Source organism: Pan troglodytes, chromosome 7, assembly GCF_028858775.2.
Source record: "Pan troglodytes isolate AG18354 chromosome 7, NHGRI_mPanTro3-v2.0_pri, whole genome shotgun sequence".
NCBI lineage: Eukaryota > Metazoa > Chordata > Mammalia > Primates > Hominidae > Pan > Pan troglodytes.
The window spans coordinates 154476982-154489687 of record NC_072405.2 but is presented as its reverse complement, the minus strand read 5'-3'; positions in this window follow the sequence as shown (position 1 = coordinate 154489687).

Sequence of the window (12706 nt, the reverse complement as noted above, 5' to 3'; positions counted from 1 at the left end):
CAGGCTGTCTGGTAGAATATTCCTCCACCGCGGGCTGTCCGGTAGAATATTCCTCCACTGAGGGCTGTCCGGTAAAATATTCCTCCACTGCGGGCTGTCCGGTAGAATATTCCTCCACCGCGGGCTGTCCGGTAGAATATTCCTCCACTGAGGGCTGTCCGGTAAAATATTCCTCCACTGCGGGCTGTCCGGTAGAATATTCCTCCACCGCGGGCTGTCCGGTACAATATTCCTCCACTGCGGGCTGTCCGGTAGAATATTCCTCCACTGCGGGCTGTCCGGTAGAATATTCCTTCACCGCGGGCTGTCCGGTACAATATTCCTCCACTGCGGGCTGTCTGGTAGAATATTCCCCGCCGCGGGCTGTCCGGTAGAATATTCCTCCACTGTGGGCTGTCCGGTAGAACATTGCTCTACTGCGGGCTGTGTGGTAGAATATTCCCCCACTGCAGGCTGTCTGGTAGAATATTCCCCGCCGCGGGCTGTCCGGTAGAATATTCCTCCACTGAGGGCTGTCCGGTACAATATTCCTCCACCGCGGGCTGTCCGGTAGAATATTCCTCCACTGCGGGCTGTCTGGTAGAATATTCCTTCACCGCGGGCTGTCCGGTAGAATATTCCTCCACTGCGGGCTGTCTGGTAGAATATTCCTTCACCGCGGGCTGTCCGGTAGAATATTCCTCCACTGCGGGCTGTCCGGTACAATATTCCTCCACTGCGGGCTGTCCGGTAGAATATTCCTCCACTGCGGGCTGTCCGGTAGAATATTCCTTCACCGCGGGCTGTCCGGTACAATATTCCTCCACTGCGGGCTGTCTGGTAGAATATTCCCCGCCGCGGGCTGTCCGGTAGAATATTCCTCCACTGAGGGCTGTGTGGTAGAATATTCCTCCACTGCGGGCTGTCCGGTACAATATTCCTCCACTGCGGGCTGTCCGGTAGAATATTCCTTCACTGCGGGCTGTCCGGTAGAATATTCCCCACTGCGGGCTGTCCGGTAGAATATTCCTCCACTGCGGGCTGTCCGGTACAATATTCCTCCACTGCGGGCTGTCCGGTAGAATATTCCTCCACCGAGGGCTGTCCGGTACAATATTCCCCACTGCGGGCTGTCCGGTACAATATTCCTCCACTGCGGGCTGTCCGGTAGAATATTCCTCCACCGAGGGCTGTCCGGTACAATATTCCCCACTGCGGGCTGTCCGGTAGAATATTCCTTCACTGCGGGCTGTCCGGTAGAATATTCTCCGCCGTGGGCTGTCTGGTACAATATTCCCCACTGTGGGCTGTCCGGTAGAATATTCCTCCACTGCGGGCTGTCTGGTACAATATTCCCCACTGCGGGCTGTCCGGTAGAATATTCCTCCACTGCGGGCTGTCCGGTACAATATTCCCCGCCGCGGGCTGTCCGGTAGAATACTCCTCCACTGCGGGCTGTCCGGTAGAATATTCCTCCACTGAGGGCTGTGTGGTAGAATATTCCTCCACTGCGGGCTGTCCGGTACAATATTCCTCCACTGCGGGCTGTCCGGTAGAATATTCCTTCACTGCGGGCTGTCCGGTACAATATTCCCCACTGCGGGCTGTCCGGTAGAATATTCCTCCACTGCGGGCTGTCCGGTACAATATTCATCCACTGCGGGCTGTCCGGTAGAATATTCCTCCACCGAGGGCTGTCCGGTACAATATTCCCCACTGCGGGCTGTCCGGTACAATATTCCTCCACTGCGGGCTGTCTGGTAGAATATTCCTCCACCGAGGGCTGTCCGGTACAATATTCCCCACTGCGGGCTGTCCGGTAGAATATTCCTTCACTGCGGGCTGTCCGGTAGAATATTCCTCCACTGCGGGCTGTCCGGTAGAATATTCTCCGCCGTGGGCTGTCCAGTACAATATTCCCCACTGTGGGCTGTCCGGTAGAATATTCCTCCACCGCGGGCTGTCCGGTAGAATATTCCCCGCCGCGGGCTGTCTGGTAGAATATTCCTCCACTGAGGGCTGTCCGGTACAATATTGCTCTACTGCGGGCTGTGTGGTAGAATATTCCCCCACTGCGGGCTGTCCGGTAGAATATTCCTCCACCGCGGGCTGTCCGGTAGAATATTCCTCCACTGCGGGCTGTCCGGTAGAATATTGCTCCACTGCGGGCTGTGTGGTAGAATATTCCCCCACTGCGGGCTGTCCGGTAGAATATTCCTCCACTGAGGGCTGTCCGGTAGAATATTCCCCGCCGCGGGCTGTCCGGTAGAATATTCCTCCACTGAGGGCTGTCCGGTAGAATATTCCTCCACCGCGGGCTGTCCGGTAGAATATTCCTCCACCGCGGGCTGTCCGGTAGAATATTCCTCCACTGTGGGCTGTCCGGTAGAATATTCCCCGCTGCGGGCTGTCCGGTAGAATATTCCTCCACCGAGGGCTGTCCGGTACAATATTCCTCCACCGCGGGCTGTCCGGTAGAATATTCCTCCACTGAGGGCTGTCCGGTAGAATATTCCCCGCTGCGGGCTGTCCGGTACAATATTCCTCCACTGCGGGCTGTCCGGTAGAATATTCCTCCACCGCGGGCTGTCCGGTACAATATTCCTCCACCGCGGGCTGTCCGGTACAATATTCCTCCACTGCGGGCTGTCTGGTAGAATATTCCCCGCCGCGGGCTGTCCGGTAGAATATTCCTCCACTGAGGGCTGTGTGGTAGAATATTCCTCCACCGCGGGCTGTCCGGTAGAATATTCCTCCACCGCGGGCTGTCCGGTAGAATATTCCTCCACCGCGGGCTGTCCGGTAGAATATTCCTCCACCGCGGGCTGTCCGGTAGAATATTCCTCCACCGCGGGCTGTCCGTTAGAATATTCCCCACTGCAGGCTGTCCGGTAGAATATTCCTCCACTGAGGGCTGTCCGGTAGAATATTCCCCGCCGCGGGCTGTCCGGTAGAATATTCCTCCACTGCAGGCTGTCCGGTAGAATATTCCTCCCCTGTGGGCTGTCCGGTAGAATATTCCTCCACTGCTGGCTGTCCGGTAGAATATTCCCCCCCGTGGGCTGTCCGGTAGAATATTCCTCCACTGTGGGCTGTCCGGTAGAATATTCCCCGCTGCGGGCTGTCCGGTACAATATTCCTCCACCGCGGGCTGTCCGGTACAATATTCCTCCACTGCGGGCTGTCTGGTAGAATATTCCCCGCCGCGGGCTGTCCGGTAGAATATTCCTCCACTGAGGGCTGTGTGGTAGAATATTCCTCCACCGCGGGCTGTCCGGTAGAATATTCCTCCACCGCGGGCTGTCCGGTAGAATATTCCTCCACCGCGGGCTGTCCGGTAGAATATTCCTCCACCGCGGGCTGTCCGGTAGAATATTCCTCCACCGCGGGCTGTCCGTTAGAATATTCCCCACTGCAGGCTGTCCGGTAGAATATTCCTCCACTGAGGGCTGTCCGGTAGAATATTCCCCGCCGCGGGCTGTCCGGTAGAATATTCCTCCACCGCGGGCTGTCCGGTACAATATTCCCCGCCGCGGGCTACCTGGTAGAATATTCCTCCACCGCGGGCTGTCCGGTAGAATATTCCTCCACCGCGGGCTGTCCGGTAGAATATTCCCCGCCGCGGGCTGTCCGGTAGAATATTCCTCCACTGCAGGCTGTCCGGTAGAATATTCCTCCCCTGTGGGCTGTCCGGTAGAATATTCCTCCACTGCTGGCTGTCCGGTAGAATATTCCCCCCCGTGGGCTGTCCGGTAGAATATTCCTCCACTGTGGGCTGTCCGGTAGAATATTCCCCGCTGCGGGCTGTCCGGTACAATATTCCTCCACCGCGGGCTGTCCGGTACAATATTCCTCCACTGCGGGCTGTCTGGTAGAATATTCCCCGCCGCGGGCTGTCCGGTAGAATATTCCTCCACTGAGGGCTGTGTGGTAGAATATTCCTCCACCGCGGGCTGTCCGGTAGAATATTCCTCCACCGCGGGCTGTCCGGTAGAATATTCCTCCACCGCGGGCTGTCCGGTAGAATATTCCTCCACCGCGGGCTGTCCGGTAGAATATTCCTCCACCGCGGGCTGTCCGTTAGAATATTCCCCACTGCAGGCTGTCCGGTAGAATATTCCTCCACTGAGGGCTGTCCGGTAGAATATTCCCCACTGCAGGCTGTCCGTTAGAATATTCCCCACTGCAGGCTGTCCGGTAGAATATTCCTCCACTGCGGGCTGTCCGGTAGAATATTCCTCCACCGCGGGCTGTCCGGTACAATATTCCCCGCCGCGGGCTACCTGGTAGAATATTCCTCCACCGCGGGCTGTCCGGTAGAATATTGCTCCACTGCGGGCTGTCTGGTAGAATATTCCTTCACCGCGGACTGTCCGGTAGAATATTCCCCACTGCGGGCTGTCCGGTAGAATATTCCCCGCCACGGGCTGTCCGGTAGAATATTCCTCCACTGAGGGCTGTGTGGTAGAATATTCCTCCACCGCGGGCTGTCCGGTAGAATATTCCTCCACCGCGGGCTGTCCGGTAGAATATTCCTCCACCGCGGGCTGTCCGTTAGAATATTCCCCACTGCAGGCTGTCCGGTAGAATATTCCTCCACTGAGGGCTGTCCGGTAGAATATTCCTCCACCGCGGGCTGTCCGGTAGAATATTCCCCACTGCAGGCTGTCCGTTAGAATATTCCTCCACTGCGGGCTGTCCGGTAGAATATTCCTCCACCGCGGGCTGTCCGGTACAATATTCCCCGCCGCGGGCTACCTGGTAGAATATTCCTCCACCGCGGGCTGTCCGGTAGAATATTGCTCCACTGCGGGCTGTCCGGTAGAATATTCCTCCCCTGTGGGCTGTCCGGTAGAATATTCCTCCACTGCTGGCTGTCCGGTAGAATATTCCCCCCCGTGGGCTGTCCGGTAGAATATTCCTCCACCGCGGGCTGTCCGGTAGAACATTCCCCCACCGCGGGCTGTCCGGTAGAATATTCCTCCACCGCGGACTGTCCGGTAGAATATTCCCCACTGCGGGCTGTCCGGTAGAATATTCCCCGCCACGGGCTGTCCGGTAGAATATTCCTCCACCGCGGGCTGTCCGGTAGAATATTCCCCGCCACGGGCTGTCCGGTAGAATATTCCTCCACCGCGGGCTGTCCGGTAGAATATTCCCCCCCGTGGGCTGTCCGGTAGAATATTCCTCCACTGCGGGCTGTCCGGTAGAATATTCCCCGCCGCGGGCTGTCCGGTAGAATATTCCTCCCCTGTGGGCTGTCCGGTAGAATATTCCTCCACTGCTGGCTGTCCGGTAGAATATTCCCCCCCGTGGGCTGTCCGGTAGAATATTCCCCACTGCGGGCTGTCCGGTAGAATATTCCCCACCGCGGGCTGTCCGGTAGAATATTCCTCCACCGCGGGCTGTCCGGTAGAATATTCCTCCACTGCGGGCTGTCCGGTACAACATTCCTCCACTGCGGGCTTTCCGGTAGAATATTCCTCCACCGCGGGCTGTCCGGGAGAATATTCCCCACCGCGGGCTGTCCGGTACAATATTCCTCCACCGCGGGCTGTCCGGTACAATATTCCTCCACCGCGGGCTGTCCGGTAGAATATTCCTCCACCGCGGGCTTTCCGGTAGAATATTCCTTCACTGCGGGCTGTCCGGTAGAATATTCCCCCGCCGCGGGCTGTCCGGTACAATATTCCCCGCCGCGGGCTACCTGGTAGAATATTCCTCCACCGCGGGCTGTCCGGTAGAATATTCCCCACCGCGGGCTGTCCGGTAGAATATTCCCCCACCGCGGGCTACCTGGTAGAATATTCCCCCGCCGTGGGCTGTCCGGTAGAATATTCCCCACCCCAGGCTGTCACCCAGGCTGGAGTGCAGTGGCTCCATTATATACTCACTGCAACCTTGAAGTCCTGAGCTGAAGCGATCATACCGCCTCAGTGTCCTGAGTAGCTGGAACAACAGGCACACACCTCCATGACCCGACTTGCTCATTTTCTTTCTTTCTGGTCTTTTTTTTTTTTTTTTTTTAAGAGGGAATCTTGCTCTGTCGCCAGGCTGGAGTGCAGTGGCATGATCTCTGCTCACTGCAACCTCTGCCTCCTGGGTTCAAGCGATTTCCCTGCCTCAGCCTCCCAAGTAGCTGGGACTACAGGTGCGCGCCACCACACCCAGCTATTTTTTTTTATATTTTTAGTAGAGATGCGGTTTCACCATGTTGGCCAGGATGGTCTTGATCTATTGACCTCGTGATCCACTCGCCTCAGCCTCCCAAAGTGCTGGGATACTTGCCCGTTTTCTAATGGGATGGTTTTTAATTTATAAATAATAATTATATATATTCGTATGGTACATAGTGATATTTTAACATGTATAATGTATAGTGATCAGATCAGGGTAATTAGCACATCCATCGTATCATTGATTTGTGTTGGGAACATCCAATATCCTCCTCCTAGCTATTTGCAACTATATAACTGTTAGCTGTAGTCATCCTACAGTAGTACAGAATGCTAAAACTTATTCTTTCTATCTAGCTGTAATTTTGCAACCTTCAACAAAACTCTCCCTATCTCCTTCCCACCTCCCTTCCCAGCCTCAGTATCCGCTGTTCTACTTTTTACTTGTATGAGATCAGCTTTTTTTTAGCTTTCACATGTGAATGAGAACATGCCGCGTTTAACTTCCCGTTCCTTGCTTATTTCACGAACATCATGTCCTCTGGTTCCATCCATGTTGCTTTTTATTCTTTTCACGGCTGAATAGTATTCCATTGTATATATGTACCATGTTTTCTTTGTGCATTAATCTGTTGTTGGACACTTGAGTTGACTGCATATCTTGGCTACTGTGAATGGTGCTGCAATAAACACAGGGCGCAGATATCTCTTCCACAGACGGATTTGCTTTCCTTTGGATAAATTTCTCAGTTGTAAAATTGCTGGATCATCTGGTATTCTATCTGTAGTTTTTTGAGGAACCTCCATACTGTTATCCACAGTGGCTGTAACAGTTTTCATTCCTTCCAACAGTACATTGTTTTCTCCATATCCTTACCAGTATTTGTTATTTTTTTCTTTTTGACAATAGCCATCCTAACTGGGGTGAGGTAATACTTCATTGTGGTTTTGATTTATATTTCCCTGATGATTAGTGATGTTGAGCATTTTTCCATATATTTATTGGCCATCTGTATGTCTTTTGAGAAATGTCATTCGGTTCATTTGTATGACATGTTTTAATCAGATTTTTGTTGTGGTTGTTGAGATGTTCGAGTTTCTTGTATATTCTGGATATTAATCCCTTTTCAGATGGATAGATCGCAAACATTTCCTGCCAGTCTGTAGCTTATCTTTTCATCTTCTGAACAAGGTCTTTTACAGAGCAAAAGTTTTTAAATTTGATGAAATCCAACTTACTGATTTTTTTCTTTTATAAATGGTGCTTTTGGTGTCGAGTCTAAGAACTCATTCAATCTCTAGGTCCAGAAGATTTTTACTTTTTTCTTATAATTTTTAGAGACAGAGTCTAACTTTGTCACCGAGGTTGGAGTGCAGTGGCAAGAACACGGCTCACTGCAGCCTCAACCTCCCAGGCTCAAGCTAATTTTTGTTTTCGTAGAGATGAGGTTTCATCGTGTTGGCCAGGCTAGTCTCGAACTCCTGACTTCAGGTGATCGACCTGCCTCGGCCTCCCAAAGTGCTGGGACTACAGGAGTGATGGTCCAAACGATTTTTTTGTATTTTCTTCCAAAATGCTTATAGTTTTACATTTTACATTTAAATACATGATCATTTTGAGTTTTGTCTTTGATTTTACAGCGTCTTTTGCCATATTTTTAAAAATCCAGGTCGAGCGCAGTGGCTCATGACTGTAATTCCAGCACTTTGGGAGGCTGAGGTGGGCGGATCACGAGGTCAGGAGTTGGAGACCAGCCTGACCAACATGGTGAAACCTTGTCTCTACTAAAAATACAAAAATTAGCCAGGCATGGTGGCAGGTGCGTGAAATCCCAGCTACTCAGAAGGCTGAGGCACGAGAGTCGCTTGAACCCGGGAGGTGGAGGTTGCAATGAACCGAGATCTCACCACTGCACTCTAGCTTGGGCGATAGATAGAGACCCTGTCTCAAAAAATAAATAAAAAATAAAATAAAATCCATAAATACATGTATCTTTTCTTTCTCTGGGTGCTATGAATATATTAACATATTTTCTATATTGTCTTCTGATATATTTATGTTTTACTTTTTACATTCTAATCTTCAAATCATTTGGAAACTACTTTTGTAAATAACATGAGGTAGGAGTCCAGCCTTGTATTTTTAATCAGTATATTCTGTGCTAGGCATTTTCCTTAAATCGTGTAGATATAATAATTCATTTATTTCTCACAACAGCCTTGTGAGGCATCTTTGCATTTTTATTCCCCTCTCAGAAATGGGGGACCTGGGGCTGGGCGCGGTGGCTCATGCCTGTAATCCCAGCACTTTGGGAGGCCAAGGCGGGCAGATCATCTGAAGTCAGGAGTTCAAGACCAGCCTGGCCAACATGGTGAAAACCTATCTCTACTAAAAAGACAAAAAAAAACTTAGCCAGGCATGGTGGCACATGTCTGTAATCCCAGCTACTTGGGGGGCTGAGGCAGGAGAATCACTTGAACCCGGGAGGCAGAGGTTGCAGTGAGCCAAGATCGTGCCACTGCACTCCAGCCTGGGCAACAGAGCGAGACTCTGAGAAAAAAAAAAAAAAATGGGGGACCTGAGGCTTAGAGAACTTAGGTAACTTGCTGAAGTTCACAGAGCTAAAAGGTAGAGGAGCTGGGATTTGAACACAAAGAGTCAACCTCAGGGTGCCTTCACTTACCCATTCACATTGCCCATCGCACAGGCAGCCTCTTATGCCAGCACCACTTATTAAGTCAACCATATCTTCCCCCTGAATCGTAGTGCCGGATTGTATGTATATTAAGTGTCCAGATATAAATGGATGTATTTCTGGATTGTCTATTCTGTACCACTGCTGTTTTCTTTCTTTTTTTTTTTTTTGAGATGGAGTTTCACTCGTTGCCCAGGCTGGAGTGCAATGGCAAGATCTTGGCTCACTGCAACCTCCGCCTCCTGGGTTCAAGTGATTCTCCTGCCTCAGCCTCCTGAGTAGCTGGGATTACAGCTGCGTGCCATCATGTCTGGCTAATTGTTTTTGTATTTTTAGTAGAGACAGGGTTTCACCATGTTGGCCAGGCTGGTCTTGAACTCCTGACCTCAGATGATCTGCCCATCTTGGCCTCCCAAAGTGCTGGGATTACAGGCGTGAGCCACCATGCCTGGCCTGGGTTTGTCCATTTTTATATCAATAGTATTTTGATTACAATGTCTTTATAGTAAATATAACTATTCATAAGAGATTCCCTACTCACTCTGTGTCCCGTTACAAGAGTAGTTGCTAGGCAGTGGCTCATGCCTGTAATCCCAGCATGTTGGGAGGCCGAGGTGGGAGGATTACTTGAGCCTGGGAGTTCCAGACCAGTCTGGACAGCATGATGAAACTCTGTCTCTACAAAAAATACAAAAATTAGCTGGGCACGATGGTGCATGCCTGTAGTCCCAGCTACTTGGGAGGCTGAGGTGGGAGAATCACCTGAGCCCAGGTAAGTCAAGGCTGCAGTGAGACATGATCATACCACTGCACTCCAGCCTGAGTAACAGAGTGAGACCCTGTCTCATTAAAAAAAAAAAAAAAAAAGCTGCTATAATTGATTCTTTTTTTTTCTTTTTTTCGAGACGGGGTATCGCTCTGTCACCCAGGCTGGAGTGCAGTGGCAAGATCTCGGCTCACTGCAACCTCCGCCTCCTGGGTTCAAGCGATTCTCCTGCCTCAGCCTTCCGAGTAGCTGAGACTACAGGCATGTGCCACCATGGCCGGCTAATTTTCTTGTATTTTTAGTAGAGACGGAGTTTCACCATGTTGGTCAGGCTGGTCTCAAACTCCTGACCTCAAATGATCCACCAGCCTCGGCCTTAATTGATAGTCTTTAATATTATTTTGGTAGTCCTTGCCAAAGCAAAAAGGAAATAAGATGTATATTTTACAAAAGAAGAAATCATCATTATTTGCCAAAGCTGTGATTGTCTGCTTAGGAAATACAAGATAGTTGAGATATTGTTTGGATGAATAAGTAGGTTCAGCTAGGTAACCACATACAAGTCTAGCATCCAAAAGAACAACAGCTTTCCCAGGATTCACCAGGATCCCCTAGTCGGAAATATAGTGACCACCCTTTTGACAGACAGAATTTAAATCAAGAACTTGATTACACAGGTGACAGATGAATAACAGAAATAGGAACCAGCAAGGGAAGAATTAGAGGGAGCAGCTGCCACCGGTAGGCCTGAGAAACAAAAGGAAGAGGCCAACTTATCACGGCAGGCATTAGCTCCACCTGGATATTTCCCCGTCACATTCCCTCTGGTGCCATCTGGTCACTGCAATGGTCAGCTCCCCCTGCAGAGCCCCTACTGCTTGGGGACCACTTGGGTGGGCCAGGTGTTGGCGCAGAGCAGTGTTCCAGAGCTGTGGCTAAGAGCCACGTGTTCTCCTCAAGGTACTAGTTTTCTTGTTTACATTCCTCTATAATGTAGCGTAGCCTTATAAACTTGGACACGCATTCTTCCTGTGTCTTATTAAATTCAAGCACTCTTTTTCATCAGGTTAGACTTCCATGATATCTAAATGAGTTTCCATAAAGGAGAGGTAATCACACCACAGGAAGTTTTTCTCTTTTTTCTTTTTTTTGAGACAGAGTCTCACTTTGTCACCCAGGCTGGAGTGCAGTGGCGCGATCTTGGCTCATTGCAACCTCAGCCTCCCGGGTTCCAGCGATTCTCCCACCTCACCCTCCTGAGTAGCTGGGACTACAGGCGTGTACCACCATGCCTGGCTAATTTTTGTATTTTTAGTAGAGATAGGGTTTCACCATGTTGGCCAGGCTGTTTTTTTGTTTTTTGTTTTGGTGTGTGTGTGTGTGTGGTGGTGGGGGGGGGCGGGGTTTGAGACAGAGTTTCATTCTTGTTGCCCAGGCTGGAGGGCAATGGCACGATGTAGGTTCACTACAACCTCCGCCTTCCAGGTTCAAACGATTCTCCTGTCTCAGCCTCCCGAGTAGCTGGGATCACAGGCATGCGCCACCACACCTGGCTAATTTTGTATTTTTAGTAGAGACGGGGTTTCTCCATGTTGGTCTGGCTGGTCTTGAACTCTTGACCTCAGGTGATCTGCCCGCCTCCACCTCCCAGAGTGCTGGGATTACAGGCACGAGCCACCAAGACCGGCCCTTTTTTTTTTTTATTTTTTTGAGACATGGTCTTGCTCTTGTCACCTAGGCTGGAGGGCAATGGTGTGATCTCGGCTCACTGCAACCTCCGCCTCCCGGGTTCAAGCGATTCTCCTGCCTCAGCCTCCCGAGTAGCTGAGACTACAGGCATGTGCCACCACACCCAGCTAATTTTTGTGTTTTTAGTAGAGACAGGGTTTTATCATGTTGGCCAGGCTGGTCTCAAACTCTTGACCTCAAGTGATCTGCCTGCCTCAGCCTCCCAAAGTGCTGGGATTACAGGCGTGAGCCACCACACCCGGCCTAAACTAGATAATTTTTTTTTTTTGACACAGAGTCTCGCTCTATTGCCCAGGCTGTAGTGCAGTGGTGTGATCTCTGCTTGCTGCAACCTCCATCTCCTGGGTTCAAGTGATTCTCCTGCCTCAGCCTCCCAAGTAGCTGGGATTACAGGTGTGAGCCACCACGCTCGGCTAAACTAGATAATTTTTAAGGAACAAGTCTCTTGCCTGATGTGTGGGTGTGATATTATGATATCTGTCATTGGTTTCCAGCCACAGTTCCTGGCTTATAACTCCCATATCCCTTGTTATAATGTTGGGGAACTTAGGCCTCAGAGGCAAGACTCAGACAACAGCATCTCTCTCTTTGACCTTTTCCCACCCTCCTTTTTCTCCCCAAGGCAGGACTTTCCCCTGCCTTTGCTGTCTTGGAGATAGCCATAAAGAAGGCTGGGCACGGTGGCTCACGCTTGTAATCCCAGCACTTTGAGAGGCTGAGGCAGGCGGATCACCTGAGATCAGGAGTTCGAGACCAGCCTGGTCAACGTGATGAAACCCCATCTCTACTAAAAATACAAAATTAGCCGGGCGTGGTGGCACATGCCTGTAATCCCAGCTACTCAGGAGGCTGAGGAAGGAGAATTGCTTGAATCCGGGAGGCGGAGGTTGCAGTGAGCCGAGATCACGCCATTGCACTCCAGCCTGGGCAACAAGACTGAAACTCCATCTCAAAAAACAAAACAAAACAGATAGCCATAAAGAAATCCTCTGACCTACCTTGTCTGATTGTAAGTCATGTGGGGTCCCTCAGATCCCCCCCTGCCCCCTGCTATCTTTCTGTGTCCTGACCAAAAATCAGAGGGCCTTGGCCACTCTGACCCAGCAGCTGCAGGACTGTCCCAGCAGGCTTGAACCCAAACTGGGGGCCTTGACATCGCTAGACACTGATCGAGGTATCTAGGTTTACTCATTTTTTAAATAAAAAGTGTCAAGTCCTCTAGTGACAGACTCAGTCCTCAGTCTCATCGCACACCTGTGAACCTTGGCCTTCTGCAGTGGGAGGATGCGGTAGTGCCTGGAGGTGAAGAGGCAGGTTCAGCTGGGCCCAGCAACTTGGCT